Source organism: Sturnira hondurensis, unplaced genomic scaffold (assembly GCF_014824575.4).
Source record: "Sturnira hondurensis isolate 20B ecotype Veracruz unplaced genomic scaffold, ASM1482457v3 Scaffold0015793, whole genome shotgun sequence".
Lineage (NCBI taxonomy): Eukaryota > Metazoa > Chordata > Mammalia > Chiroptera > Phyllostomidae > Sturnira > Sturnira hondurensis.
In genome coordinates, this window is record NW_028088424.1 from 3,603,172 (window position 1) to 3,615,967 (window position 12,796).

Genomic DNA, 12,796 nt, shown 5'->3' on the forward strand with positions numbered 1-12,796 from the left:
AAAGATGTTGGGGGAGAAAAAAATTACCATCCTCCATGATTGCTTTCTCCCCCCTCGTAACTGAGGAGATTCAATAGGCAGTAAACTCAATAGAAGGAGAATTCTCTTCCTGGGAAGATAGGATATTAAGTCTTTGAAAAAACCTTCTAAATAGTCAAATATTTGTACAGTTTATTTTATTCGAGTGCTTTCCTTTGGAAGATGATACCTTGCAATGACGGGAGCTCCTAGAGAGGGGGCTTTCATAAACACTGTCCTGCAGTGCCTCTGCAGGCTTATCCTCTTTCCTACTTTCTGCCAAACTTCTCTTCCTGGTAGTATTTTTGGCATTTTAATTTTAGACATGGGTGAAGGAGTGGGAGAAGACTGTTTTTAACTGAAATCATCTAATATATATATATATACATATATATATATATATATATATATATATATATATATATATCCCTAGAGTCATATGTGATCTTGGCTGATTTGCTTCTTTCACACAGGGTACAAGAGATAGCCTTAAAAGGCAAAGACTGGGACGTATGGACCTCCTCTCCAAGCCTAACGGCCACCTTCCTCATAGGGAATTGCCTGCTGCTTCTGTAAACATGGGGTGCAGGTAGAGGGCTACCCAGGATTTACGTTGATAAGATTTACGTTTATAGATTTATGTTAATATACCAACTTCGCCCCTTAGCAACGGTGGGATCATGGCCAAGTTTCTTAACTTCTCTGTGATTGCAGAGACCTCGGGTGTCCTCATTGTATAGGTGAGGAAGTCAAGGCTTAAGTTAAGAAATGTGCCAAATTTTACATTGCTATTAAGCGACAGATTTGGATTTGAAACCCACATTAGTCTGATTCCAAGGGCTTAACACTTTCTAACCGCCCTGCAGCCCTCTGTGGCTCTGGGTTCCCCTGGACCACTATGCTAAATATACATGGTCCAGGCAAATTAATTAGGAGGTGGCCACTGTCCCTGAAAGCTTCTGCTGGATAATTAAGGGTCTGGCTAACAAATATATTGAAAGGAGAAAAAATTACGGATGGCAAATGACTTCTGAGTACCGATGCACCCAGCTTCTTACAACTTTCACAGCTTCCCCATAACTCTCCTTCCTATCTCCAGCCAAATGGAGCAGAGAACACCCGACAATCTACCATTCCCCCAGCACAGGGGTCACTCACCACAGGCGGATGGGCTTGAGCCTCTCTGCAAGGCCAAAGTGAACATATGCAGGTAACCTGGATAAGGGTGGGTGGTAGGACGTCCCCAGTCCACGCCTGCCTTATCCGAGGCTTTTTCATGGACCCTTGGTCTTGAAGGCATAACCCAGAAGGTTAATAATAATCACAACAAGCAGCCCGTCGTTGCCTCCCTGTCTGGCTGAGAGGTTTACAACTTAAAGTCACGGTGGAGGAAGAAATTGGCTCAATCACTCGGAGTAATGGCACATGGAGAGCCAGTTGGGCATGACTGCTATTTAACACGAGGAAACCAGGCTGCTGCGCTTAACGTACGTCCACACTAATGAACACGTCATGCTACGAGGTGAAAATGACCACCACTCCCACACTCCCCGCCTCGCTCTGCATTTGCCCGCTGGCCTCATCCCGCCCCAGTGAAGGGAACAAGAAGAGGACAATAAGGCCACAAACAGATGCTCACAGCTACAGTTACATCAACACTCACAGGTCACCTTACGCCCTTTTAAAAAGATTTAAAAGTTACCACAAGACCTTACCCCCAATATTCATAAGGTATTTTGTAGGAGGAGAGTGGAGAGAGAGAAAGATTACGTGACATCACTGTAAGGAATAGTTAACACTTTCAGATCTTTTATTGTGGGCCAAGCATCCCTTGTGCATCTTTCTAGAAGGGCTAGTGAGGTGAGGACCACTGTTGCCTCTAGAACACGGATGAAGACACTGCAGCTCAGGGAATTCAAACACTTGACCCAGGACGTAAAAGGTGGTGCTGTTTGAGCACAGACCCTTGTGAGCAAACCAGAGTCCCCACTCTCAGCCTTTATGCTACATTGGGTATTAAAGGAAGAAGGGGAGGATGAGAAAATCAGTGACTTGACGGTGTTCTCAACAGTTCTAATTTTATTCCCTAAGGCCTTAGACGGGTCCACGTGATGATGCCTTCCCACCTCCTTTCCCACCACAAACAAGAACTCAACGCTCACCATGTGCCAACTCCAGCAGACACAGGGGTAAGTCCCACAGTCACCCTTCCCCCCACAGACCTCATAGTCTAGTGGAAAAGGCACCTGGAGAAAGAGGTTCACAGAAACTGTCCAGAGATGCCCCAGTTTTCCCCTGACCATGTTCACACAGGATGCTTCTTTCTCCAGCTGGACCTGCCCTGTGTATCCAGTCCTGTGTAGGACTTGAAGGAAGCCCCTTGTCCTAGGCCAGAATCCCAGCTCAGACACTCTGGTCTTGCTGCTTCTGTCAAATGGAACCACGTGTATTAATAATTAAGGTAAAGTTAACTTCTATAATGCACAAACCCCAAAATATATAATAGCTAAAGGCTAGGGTAGCCAGATTTTTTAAAATACCAATTTAAATTTTAGTTTCAGGTAGCATTTTTTTTAGTATGACTTCTCTTTGCAACATTTGGGACATACTTCTACTAAAAAAGTATTCATTGCTTATCTGAAATTCAAATTTAACTGGGTGTCCTGTGTTTTATTTGGCAACTCTACTCAACACATCAAAGGTTTACTTCTTGTTCATATGAAGTCAACAGTGAGTGTTCTTAGGAGGCAGGCAGGCAGGCAGGTCCCCTCCAAGTTGTGATTCAGGGATCTTGGCTTTTTCCATCTTGGCTCTACCATCTTGTTCACTCAGTTTCCAAGGTAACTAGCTTATACACTCATGGGATTCAGTGACAGAAGAAAAAGGTCTTGTAGGATTCCACATAGGGGCTTTGAGGGGGCCAGTCCTGGCAGTGGCATTATGGACTCGTGCTCATGATCCATGCATTGGCCAGACTCAGCCCCATGGCCTGTACCTATCAGCGAGGTAAACTGGAAAATGTAATCTCCTGTGCGCTCAAGAAGGCGGCTGCAGAGGCCTAGCCAGCCTCTGCCACACGTGGTAACGGCAGAGCTGATCCCTCAGTACATGTGCCTCATGCACATCTCCCAGGCCGGTGCTTGGTCCAGTCAGCAGTCCCACACCCGCTGGTGTCCTTAGCAGGAACGTGGACACTCTCTTCTCAGCCCTGGCCTGGGTAACTAATAGCTAGTTGGGGCTGGGAGTGTGAGGCCATTATGGGGATAATGAGCAGTGAGCTTCAAGTCAGTTCATTTTAATTCAATGAAATTTAGTAAGTATTTATTAATGTTCCTAGACATTGAGAAAAGCTTGGTTTTAGGCCCCTGAAGGAGAGAGAAATGGAAACAGAAACCTAGTTATAACCTCAAGTAGCCATATACAATTAAATTCAATAGCTATCCCAACCCTTATTTATATCTCGTTGATTTTTCAAGGATCAGTGACAAACCCATCAGTACCCCCAAAATTCTGCCCTAAATATTGGGATACAGAATATCTGAATATATGGTACCATATATACAGAATATATGGTACCTCCTCTCCGGAATTTCTAAAACACTTGGTGTATATGTTCGTTTGTTCACTCATTCATTCATGTACGCATTCATTCAATTAGTTCATTCACTAATATTTAAGAAGCAGAGGTAGATTCTATTCTGAGGGTTGGGAATGGGAATACTAAATTTAAAAAGATTGAGACATTGGTCTTCCAGAAACCCGCAGCGGAGAGGGTGGTCAGAATGCACACAACTCAGTCCGATACAAGACAGCCGGTGCTAAATGCTGTAACAGACATTCCAACGTGATAAAGGACCTCTGGAGGAGGGAGATATTAATTCTGACTGGGGGGTGGGGTGAAGATTCCATCAAAGATCCAACAGTGGCTTCCTAAAGAGACGACTGAACTTGCCCTGACTGGGAAGGCGGAAGCCTGGCTCGTAGCCCACGGCAGCCTTCACCCCGTCTCCTACCCACTCTGCCCGAACAGGAAAGAGGTGGGGAGTTTACCTCAGGGGTTCACTCCCAGGCAGTGTTTTACTTTATCTTAAAAAATCATTCAGATTTTGAATTCCACTTCACCGAATACCACTGTTTCTTTTGCTGTAATAATTTTAATGTAACTGGCTTAAATTACCCATCACTGAGTAAAATCAGTTCACCTTGTGTATCCTTTCTATTTGAAGAGTAACTTCTCCAGAAATTCAGCTCCGGAGAGTATACAATTGGAAGTTCAGTTTTCACTTACCTCATTTCTTTTCCTTGTCAGGATGAATGAAATATTCTGCTTTAAAGACTCTGAGACTGATCATAAGCTCTGTGAACAGAGAGCGCAGTAACTGGGGATGAGTCCTGTGTGAGATGAACACAGTAGTTTTCATACGCTTCTCTCACATCAGGGCCGAAATACATAGACTAGTGCAACTTAGACACGAGTTGTATTTCTGGACCATGGTGCTTCTGGTGGCACTTCTGAGTGTGACTCCAGTTGTAAAGCAGCTACTGGCACTGAAATCTGTAACTTGAAACACCTCGCGAGTTAAATAGCCTGAGGAAATGTTACACACTCCCCTCTTCCTGGTCTCTCCACAAGGAAACAGCGAAGGGTCAGAAAAGCCCCTTTCTGATCAGGACTTGGCGGTTAGTTCTCAGCACAGTGCCTGGGGATTCAGCCGCGGGACTCTGGGAGTCACGCTGCTTCAATTCAGGCACACTGTATGGAAACTGCGTCTCTCGACAGCTACAGAATTTTAGTTTTGAAATTGAGGCTGACTTCCTCAGAACAAAGCAGATTTCCAGAATCACCCAGAACTACTCAGTGTTAGCCAGGGACCGGTATGTTTGTGCTTACGTGTATCCAAAGGGAGAACATGCCTTTCTCTCATGTGCAGATGCCCCTTCAAAGACAACATTAAGAAATTATGCCCAGTAGCTGACAGCAATGGTTGCTGTGCTTCACCCCAAAGCTTTGTTAGAAAACGGTGTAAAACCTGGTGCACGGCTGTAACACCCAGTGAACACTGTGCTTCTTCCATAATAACCTGAGCCCCACTGCCTGTCATTAAGGGACCTCTCTTATTAAGCATCTCTTTTTTAAATGGCTGCCATCATCTGGTCCCAGTGTACATTAAATCCCATTACAATTATAAACACTCTTTCCCATAACATCCGTCGCAGATTTCATCCACACTGCCTACCCCTTCAGGGCATCTTTGCATTAATAACAACTCAGATTTGCTATTTGAGTTGACAACATTAGGTCCCAACACCATTTGCAATATGCTGGGGAGAAAGAACAGAAAAAGCTTTCTGTTCCTCAATCACAAAGATCTTGGGGTCAGAGCAACTCAAGGCCTCAAGGGCTAAAAGAAATAACCCTCTTTGTCTCTTTTTGAAACGTCATTCTCTGCCCTAAAGAGGCACAGCACTAACCAGGACTGGGGGAAGGGGGAAGGATGGGAGTGGGAGAAGATGGAAATTACTAATCAAAGAAATAATCTTCTTATTTGGTTTTCTGGGCTTCAGCTAACCAGAATCCACCCACACAAGACTTGACTGTTTCCCCACTCTGTTTTCTGGAGGGGGCATCTAAGGAAGTGACATGAAAGAATTAAACATTAAAAAAAGACAAAACATAGAAAACTATTAACATACAGGGTAGGGCAAAAGTAGGTTTACAGTTGTGAGTATGTGAAACAGTTTATTCTTTTTCAAAGATTTTATTTATTTATTTTTAGAGAGAGGGAAAGGGAGAAAGAGAGGGAGAGAAACATCAATGTGGGGTTGCCTCTTGCAAACTCTCAACTGGAGACTCGGCCTGAAACCCAGGCATGTACCCTGACTAGGAATTGAACCAGCGACCTTTTGGTTCACGGACCATCACTCAGTCCACTGAGCCAAACCAGCCAGGGCTATTCTTGTATTATTTATTAATTATTGTATTATTTTCCATATGAACAAGTGTAAACCTACCTGCCCCACCCTGTACGCACTGAGGGAAATTTTGACTCTGCTTAATTTTTTTGAGTCCTCACCTTAACCTCACCCAAGGATTTTTTAAAATTAATTTTAGAGGAAGATGAAGGGGGAGAGAGAGGAGAAGAAGAAGAGAGAGAGAGAGAAACATTGATGGGTTGACCAGGGATCGAACCCTCAACCTAGGTATGTGCCCTGACTGAAGACTGAACCCATAACCTTTTGCTGTACAAGATGATGCTCAGCCAAGTGAGCCACCTGGCCAGGGTGACTCAGCCTAATTTTTGACATCACATGAATCTAGCTGATAGGTATTTATAATGATGACCTTGAAGCATCGTAAGATCCTTTGCCATAAGAAAAGGACACAACAGGTCTGCTATGTCATCCCCCAAGGGTCCCCAGAGAGGTAAAGATCTGAGGTTGCATGCGATGCCTGGTGTGTCTTCCCGTGGCTACTTGGGGTTCTCAGCAGTTGTGGGGACTCCTTGTTTCCATTCAGGGGATTTACTGCTTGCATCTTTCTCTGAAAATGCGTCATTCCCCACTCATCACAAGGTTTGGGGGAAGATGCAAAGTAGCTTCTTCTCCCCAAAGGTAGGAGCCCTTGATTTATTTATCATGATAGAAAAGTTTACCTTCAAAATTTAAAGCTATTTTCTAAATGAGGAGTTGGAATAAAATAAATTGCAACAATCCATTAACACTCAATCAGAATACTTAAAACACGCTACAACCTTCTTCCTGGGCATCTGTTAAGTTCAAGTTTTATTGTAATTCAAAATGCCCTCCTCAACTTCTGCCTGAGATTTTGAGGAAGGAGAAAAAGTGCAGAGATCCTTGGAGGGTGGATCTAAATCCATTTACCTAGGAGCCTGATTCAGTGAACTGTCTGGTCCTGGGTCTGGCTGACTGCTGCACAGGACTTGGCCCCAGTGGAGTAGGAGGGGAAGAAACAGGAAACGCCCTCGTTTCCCTTTCTGTCCTGCTAGAGGCTGTATAATCTGAGGTTTAGGATCATCAGGAGCTTTGCAGTCAGAAGCTCTGATTTTAAGTCTCAGCTCTGATGTTTCATAGTTCTATTGTCTTGAGTAGCACACTTTACCTCTCTGAGCCTGTTTTCTCATCTGCAGAAATGGGGGAAATAATAGCACTTGCATTAATAGGGTTGTTATAAGGATGGAATAAAACAACATAGGTAACATGTTATGATTCAGAGTCCGTGCTCAGAATGAGTTATCATTCCCACTGTCTCCTTCCAGTAGGATCTCTTAGACCTGATGTACCCTACTCGTCCACAAACTGAGCTCTGACTAGCTGCTACCAGTGGGAGGTATATGAATAAAAGAGGAGGTGAAGGAATAGGAAGATTTAGCAGTGGAATTCCATCCAAAGGTCAACCCATCTATTCCCCTGTCTCCAACATGACCTCTCCCCAGAGGAAGGGCTCTTCTATTTTTAGGACCTGTCAAGAACTGATGTCCCAGCTTTCCTTATCATACCCTTCAAGGAAAAAAAAAAGGAAAAAGAAATCACTACAAGTATATGAACATTAAAGCGGGATGGGGAGAGAGCGTTTTCTCTTGTAATTTTCCATTCTGCTTGTTTTTAGGTGGTGCCCTAAAAGTCTCTGAACTGGGGGTTCTCATCAGACTCTCAGGGCCCCAAGGACGGAGCTCTGGCTATGCACGGTGCCAGTTTGGGTGGTAGGGCTGCTGCCGCTTTATCTGGGCCCAATAAACCTTATCAAACTGCTGTGCAGCCAGCCTTTCGAGCTAAGTGGAAATGCTGGGAGCCCAATGCTGGCACTCAGCCCACAGCCTAGCCTGCCTTCCTCCTTTTTGTTACCTTCTCCACCTCTTAAATTCAGACATTAATCTCTCTTTAACACTTACTAACAAGGCTGGACTTTTTAATGGGCAGAGTTTATGAAGCAAGGGAGATTTTCACATAGAGTGAATATGGTATGGAGGTGGGGGGAGTCCAGTACTATGGGAGGATTGTTTTCTCTCCCATTGTCCCCAGAGATTCTCTCTTTCTCTGGTGTGAGGATTAATAGGAGATCAGGACCAAGGGCTAATTGTGTGCTTCTCCTGCTGCTGCACTTGGGAGGGGCTGGTAGTGGATGGGGACAGTGAGGCAGCAACCTTCATCAGGCACCATCTAGGCTGAAACGCACTCATTTTAATGATTTTCTATTTCCCTGGTGAAACATTAGGAGGGTCTTTTCTCCTCTCCTTGCCGACCAGTTTTCTTAACTTTCTTGAAATCCCTTTGTTCTTACAGACTGCATACACCTTACCTAGAAAATCATCTTTATCGTTGGTCAAAAGGAAAACCCATGGCCTGGGCTTTCCTGTGCATCAGGTAGGTGTTGCAGTTCCCTGTGCACTTCTCTGCCCTCTGATGTCCTCTCCTTCTTCTGGACTGCCAAAGGTCCCTGCACTTTCCTGGGAGCAGGAGACAGAGCGATGCTTGCCGGAACGGAGTTGCTTGTCCTTGGGACTACCCCATTAGCAGCTCTTGGGAATCCAGATCAGCTCTGATTTGTAAACTTTGCTGTCTGGCTTTTCGCAGCTGGAAGTGGATTTCTTTCCCCCTTTAGATGGCTTCTGCCACCTTCCATGACCCTACAGTTTCTGAGGCCTGACTCTCCGTCTGGGGCAGTGCCAGAGGCACACATCCGGATGTGATTATATGTGAGTCTCGAGGAAAACCTTTGACCTACCCGCGTGTCAAGGACAGAATGTGAAGACTCGGGACTCCGTGTTTGAATCCCGGTGTTTCTACGACTGCGTGACCTCAGGGGCCTGTTTAGATACCCCAGCACTACGCTTTTGAATGTTAGTTGGCCACCACGGCCTGCACCCAGAAGAGGGCTTCCCACCTCCTGTTCCCCAAGTTCAAGAGAAAAGGAGCAACGGGACTCTCCAAGGGAGTTACCCCGCCGCTGAGGAAGGGCAGATTTCTTCCCGTGCTCCATTCGGAGGTTAGTGATCTTCACTCTAAAGTGGAACAGCCAGCTGAGACGGGGAGGCACTTTGGAGGGGTCTGGAGCTTCTCCAAGTTTTCACCGCCCCATGTAGACTGCGCCGAACAGGGCAGAGTTCTTGGGAAGTGCTTCCAACCAGGTTCCTTTGGGGTTAAAGACGAGGATGCGGGTAAGACTGAGAGAGATAAAAGTTTTCCTCGGGCTTCGACTTCAGCCCCCAGGGATAGAGACAGCTAAAATCGGATGTCCATCTCCAGCGATGGATCCCGGTGGACCCTCTCTACTTGGTTTACCAGGGCCCACGAATCTTGCGCCCGGGGACTTCTCGCAATTCGTTTACTCATCGCCCAGGGGCACATCGCACCTGGGAGGCACAGAAGGCCTGAGCTAGGGGTGGAAAAGTGACTATCTAAAACCGACCTTTGAGGCACAGAGGATGCAGCCCTGAGCCCGGAGCAAAAATGAAAGGGGAGATGACTCGCACTGAATTGGAGCAAACACTGGAAGCAGAGACAAAACTCCGCTCCTGGAGAAGCAAGGGAAACAAACCCCCGTCCAGTGTAAATTAAAAACCTGGGAGCTGAAGGTGGGGGCTGCTCCCCGCACCTCAACTCCATTGCCGCCACTAAGCGTTCCGAGTCCCTGGAACTCTTCTCCATGAGCTCCTTCTTTCCTCTCCGCTTGGCCAGTCAGCGGCTGCCGCAGGCGCCCCAGCAGCAGCTAGATGTCAGGCGAAGCCTGGAGCGCAGAGCGCCGGGAAGGGAGGGGATGGGAGGGAAGGGGAGGGAAGGGAAGGGGTGGGGCGGGTAGCACGCAGCGGCTTGGCCGGTGCCCCTTGCGGGGGGAGTAGGGGGAGCGGTGAGGGGGGGGGGTGGGGGGTTGTGGGCGGGCTGAGCCAGAGGACAGGGTAGGAGGGGGGAGGGAAGGGGGGTAGGTGTGGGCAGGGAGCCCGGCTCAGCCGCCAGCACTAAAGATGGAGAGGCGCCGGGGCCTCGCAGGGGAGGGGGCTCGGTGTTGACGTGGGACGCGGCGGAGGCGCCGAAGCCGGTGGTGATTTGCTAACCTCGCAGCAGAGAGGAGTTGAGGGCAATGAGAGCGGGTACTGCGAACTGCCGGGCGATGCCGCCGCTGCAGCCGTGATACCGAGAGCAACAGTTCTCCAGCAACACCCCTCCCCGACACTGGCACACCCCCTCTCCCCCCAGAGGCACGCACACCCACCCCACAGCGCCTGGCTAGGCAGCGGTGAGTGGGGGGCCGGGAGGTGCGCACCGCCCAACCAAAGCCGCGCGCAGAGGCGCCCCTGGGTGGGAGAGGTCTGGGGGGCGCGTTCTCTTCGGCCACTCGGCCGCTGGGCTTGTGCCTTATTTTATTCGGCTTGTTCCCTTTCTGCTGCTGCAGCCGTTGGTGGTCGGCTAGAACGAGGAGCCCCGGCTGTCAGCTTGGGCTCAGCTGCCACCCCAACCCTTCCACTCCAGGGCACGGTCGGGGTGAGAGTTGGGGGCAACGCAGTCTGCGGGGACTGAAGGCTGGAGCGGCAGGTTGGGGACCCGGAGGCTTTGTACCACTGGCAGTCTTCGGAGGAGCTGGGAGCCGGTGGGTGCTCATATCTCATATGTATGCGGACCGGTGCACGGGCACAAGATAGGGTGGTGGTTTGTGTGTTTATTCGCTGGCCGGCTGGGAAGCTAGAATCAGAGGATCAGAAGAGTGGATCTGGGGGCAAAGGGGAGCAAGACTGGGACTCGCTTGGGTTTGTTTTTCTTTGAAAAACGCTGTGAGGGGTCCCCCCTTTTCCTTCTTGATTGGACTTGACCCCCCCTTTTTTAAGAGAGAGGGGCGGCCGTGGCAGAGCTCCGGAGGGTCTTCAGGGTTCTGGGCCCTCTTCGGCTCTCGGTGGGACTGGCCGTGACGCCGGAGCTCGCTGTGCGCTACCGGTCGCACTCGGTGGGTGCCTGGCTCTGCACCTGATGCGTTCGGGATGCCTTTCCCACCCCAGTGCGTCGGGAACTCTTTTGCGCAGCCCCTGGAACATTCCCGCGGGCGCTCGAAAGGCGCAGGGTCTCGTTGGCCCGCAGACCCGCTGGAACGCACAGACGCACTCGGTACCGACTCACTAGCGGGTTCCCCGGAACTTGTGCACGGTGCCGGAGCCGGGCACTAGGGCTGCTTGGCGGTGCCGGCCTGAGGCCGGAGATCCTGCCCGTCGGCCCGGGGATCACGGCCCCGGGTCAGAGAGGGAGGGTGGATGGATTTCTTCTAGCCTTTTCTCCCACAACTCTCCTTGATGGGGCTTTTGTGCTTCCCTTTAGCGGCGGGGTGGGTCTACCTCCTCGCCGATCTCGTCTAGGCGCCCAGACTGCTTCGACTCTAGCTTTTCGCCTGGGTCTCTTTCTATTTTCCTCTTCCCCAAGTCTGGCTCCCTTTCCTTCTACAGTCTGGCTCCCTTTCCTTCTACGGTCTGGCTCCCTGGAGAAGTTGTCTCTCTAAGTTTGCCGAAGTCACATTCAAGTCTCCGTGGGGGTGGCTGACAAGTGGGGGTATGTGAGTGCGGGATCGATCCTCGGAGCTGGAGCGAGTTACCGCCGGCTTTCTTACGCGCCGCCGGGCTGGGCGCTGCAGCCAGCGCTGTCCGGATTGCCGGCGCTGAGCTGCGTCGGTCGGGGTGATGGCTGACCGAGGGCATCCTGATTTCCCTTAGGACCCAAGGAGTTTGCTTTTGGGAAGGAATCCAGGTAGCCCAGCTTCCGTTCTTTCCATTGCTCCCTCCTAGTTCTCCGAAACCCAGAAGTCTGCGGGAAAGCATATAGTGGCAAGTCGGGGAGGATTGGTCGTCCCACTGGTGGTGGCCTCAGTCCTCATACCAAGGTGGGCAGCAAAAGTGTCTTGATTAGCCATCCGCTTACCCTTTCTGTAAGAAATTTTGGCTCTGGAATCCATGCGGCTTCTTCTGAGGGCAGAAGCAGGGAGCATTGGGAGAGTGAGGAAGAACTCTTGCTCAGCTTTGCTCCTACTTCGTTTCACTGCGATATTGATCTCAGCAAGACAGAGGCTGGAGGGGACCGGGCCTGTGAGGTCTAACACTCTTCAAAAGGCTCGGGAGTCCCAGCGCCTTGTTATTGATCCTGAACTGCGCTCTGGGAGAGGCCTTTGTCTCCCAGCCCCATCTTTCCTTCATACTGGTTGTAACTCTCCCCGTAGATGCTGGTGCCAATATCACTTCTAGCACCCAGGAGCAACGTCCAGCATCAGTTGTTGCTCCCGGTCACAGGACTTGACCACTCCTGGGAGCCTGTGGGGCACACTTGGAGGTCATATTCCTAGCATGTGCACTCCTGGCTGCAGGGATGCCTATTTCTTATGATCTCTCTTTTTAGATCCTCCGTGACCTGTCCTTCTGTGTTTTATAGATCCTTCTGTCCACTGGGCACTTGTGGGCAGGAGGTAAGTAAGTGCAGCATGTTATGTAAGCGTGCACCCATATGTTGACTGTGTCTCTCCCTCTCTGGTTGGTGTGTAATGCATACTCACAGTTCAGATTTTGGATTACACATACAATATTTTGAGGCACCTGTGGATGGAAGTGACCCAAGCTAATGTGTGGGTAATGTGTATGTGTTCCTGTTAGTGTCTAAAAGGGGGGTCAGTGTCTGTCAGCCCTTGGCAGTGCTGAGAAGAGTGGGGAGACAGAGGCCGTCATGACATCGGCCGGTGGTGAGAGGGTGGGCCTGGAGCCCTTGCCCATAGATTTCTGTGGGCTGGCGAGCGGGC

General features: G+C 49.3%; 1 protein-coding gene and 1 long non-coding RNA gene across 5 annotated transcripts in view; one reads left to right on the forward strand and one right to left on the reverse strand.

The window, feature by feature from the left end:
* Positions 1–2,021: 2,021 nt before the first annotated feature.
* Positions 2,022–9,794, reverse strand: LOC119000550 (uncharacterized). Its single transcript, XR_005069346.1, has 3 exons — positions 8,336–9,794; positions 4,307–4,375; positions 2,022–2,445 (listed from the first exon to the last, which is right to left on the reverse strand). It is a non-coding gene; the product is annotated as an uncharacterized LOC119000550 (long non-coding RNA).
* Positions 8,859–12,796, forward strand: part of ZBTB16 (zinc finger and BTB domain containing 16) — a 189,924-nt gene continuing 185,986 nt past the window's right edge. For 2 of the 4 annotated variants that reach the window (XR_005069345.1, XM_037065648.1), the window contains exon 1: positions 9,969–10,270. The gene's annotated coding sequence lies outside the window, so the exon portion shown is untranslated. Of the gene's footprint in view, positions 8,877–9,968; positions 10,271–10,290; positions 10,622–12,796 lie in introns of those variants that run through there. The other 2 variants (XM_037065650.1, XM_037065649.1) reach the window with 2 other exon arrangements.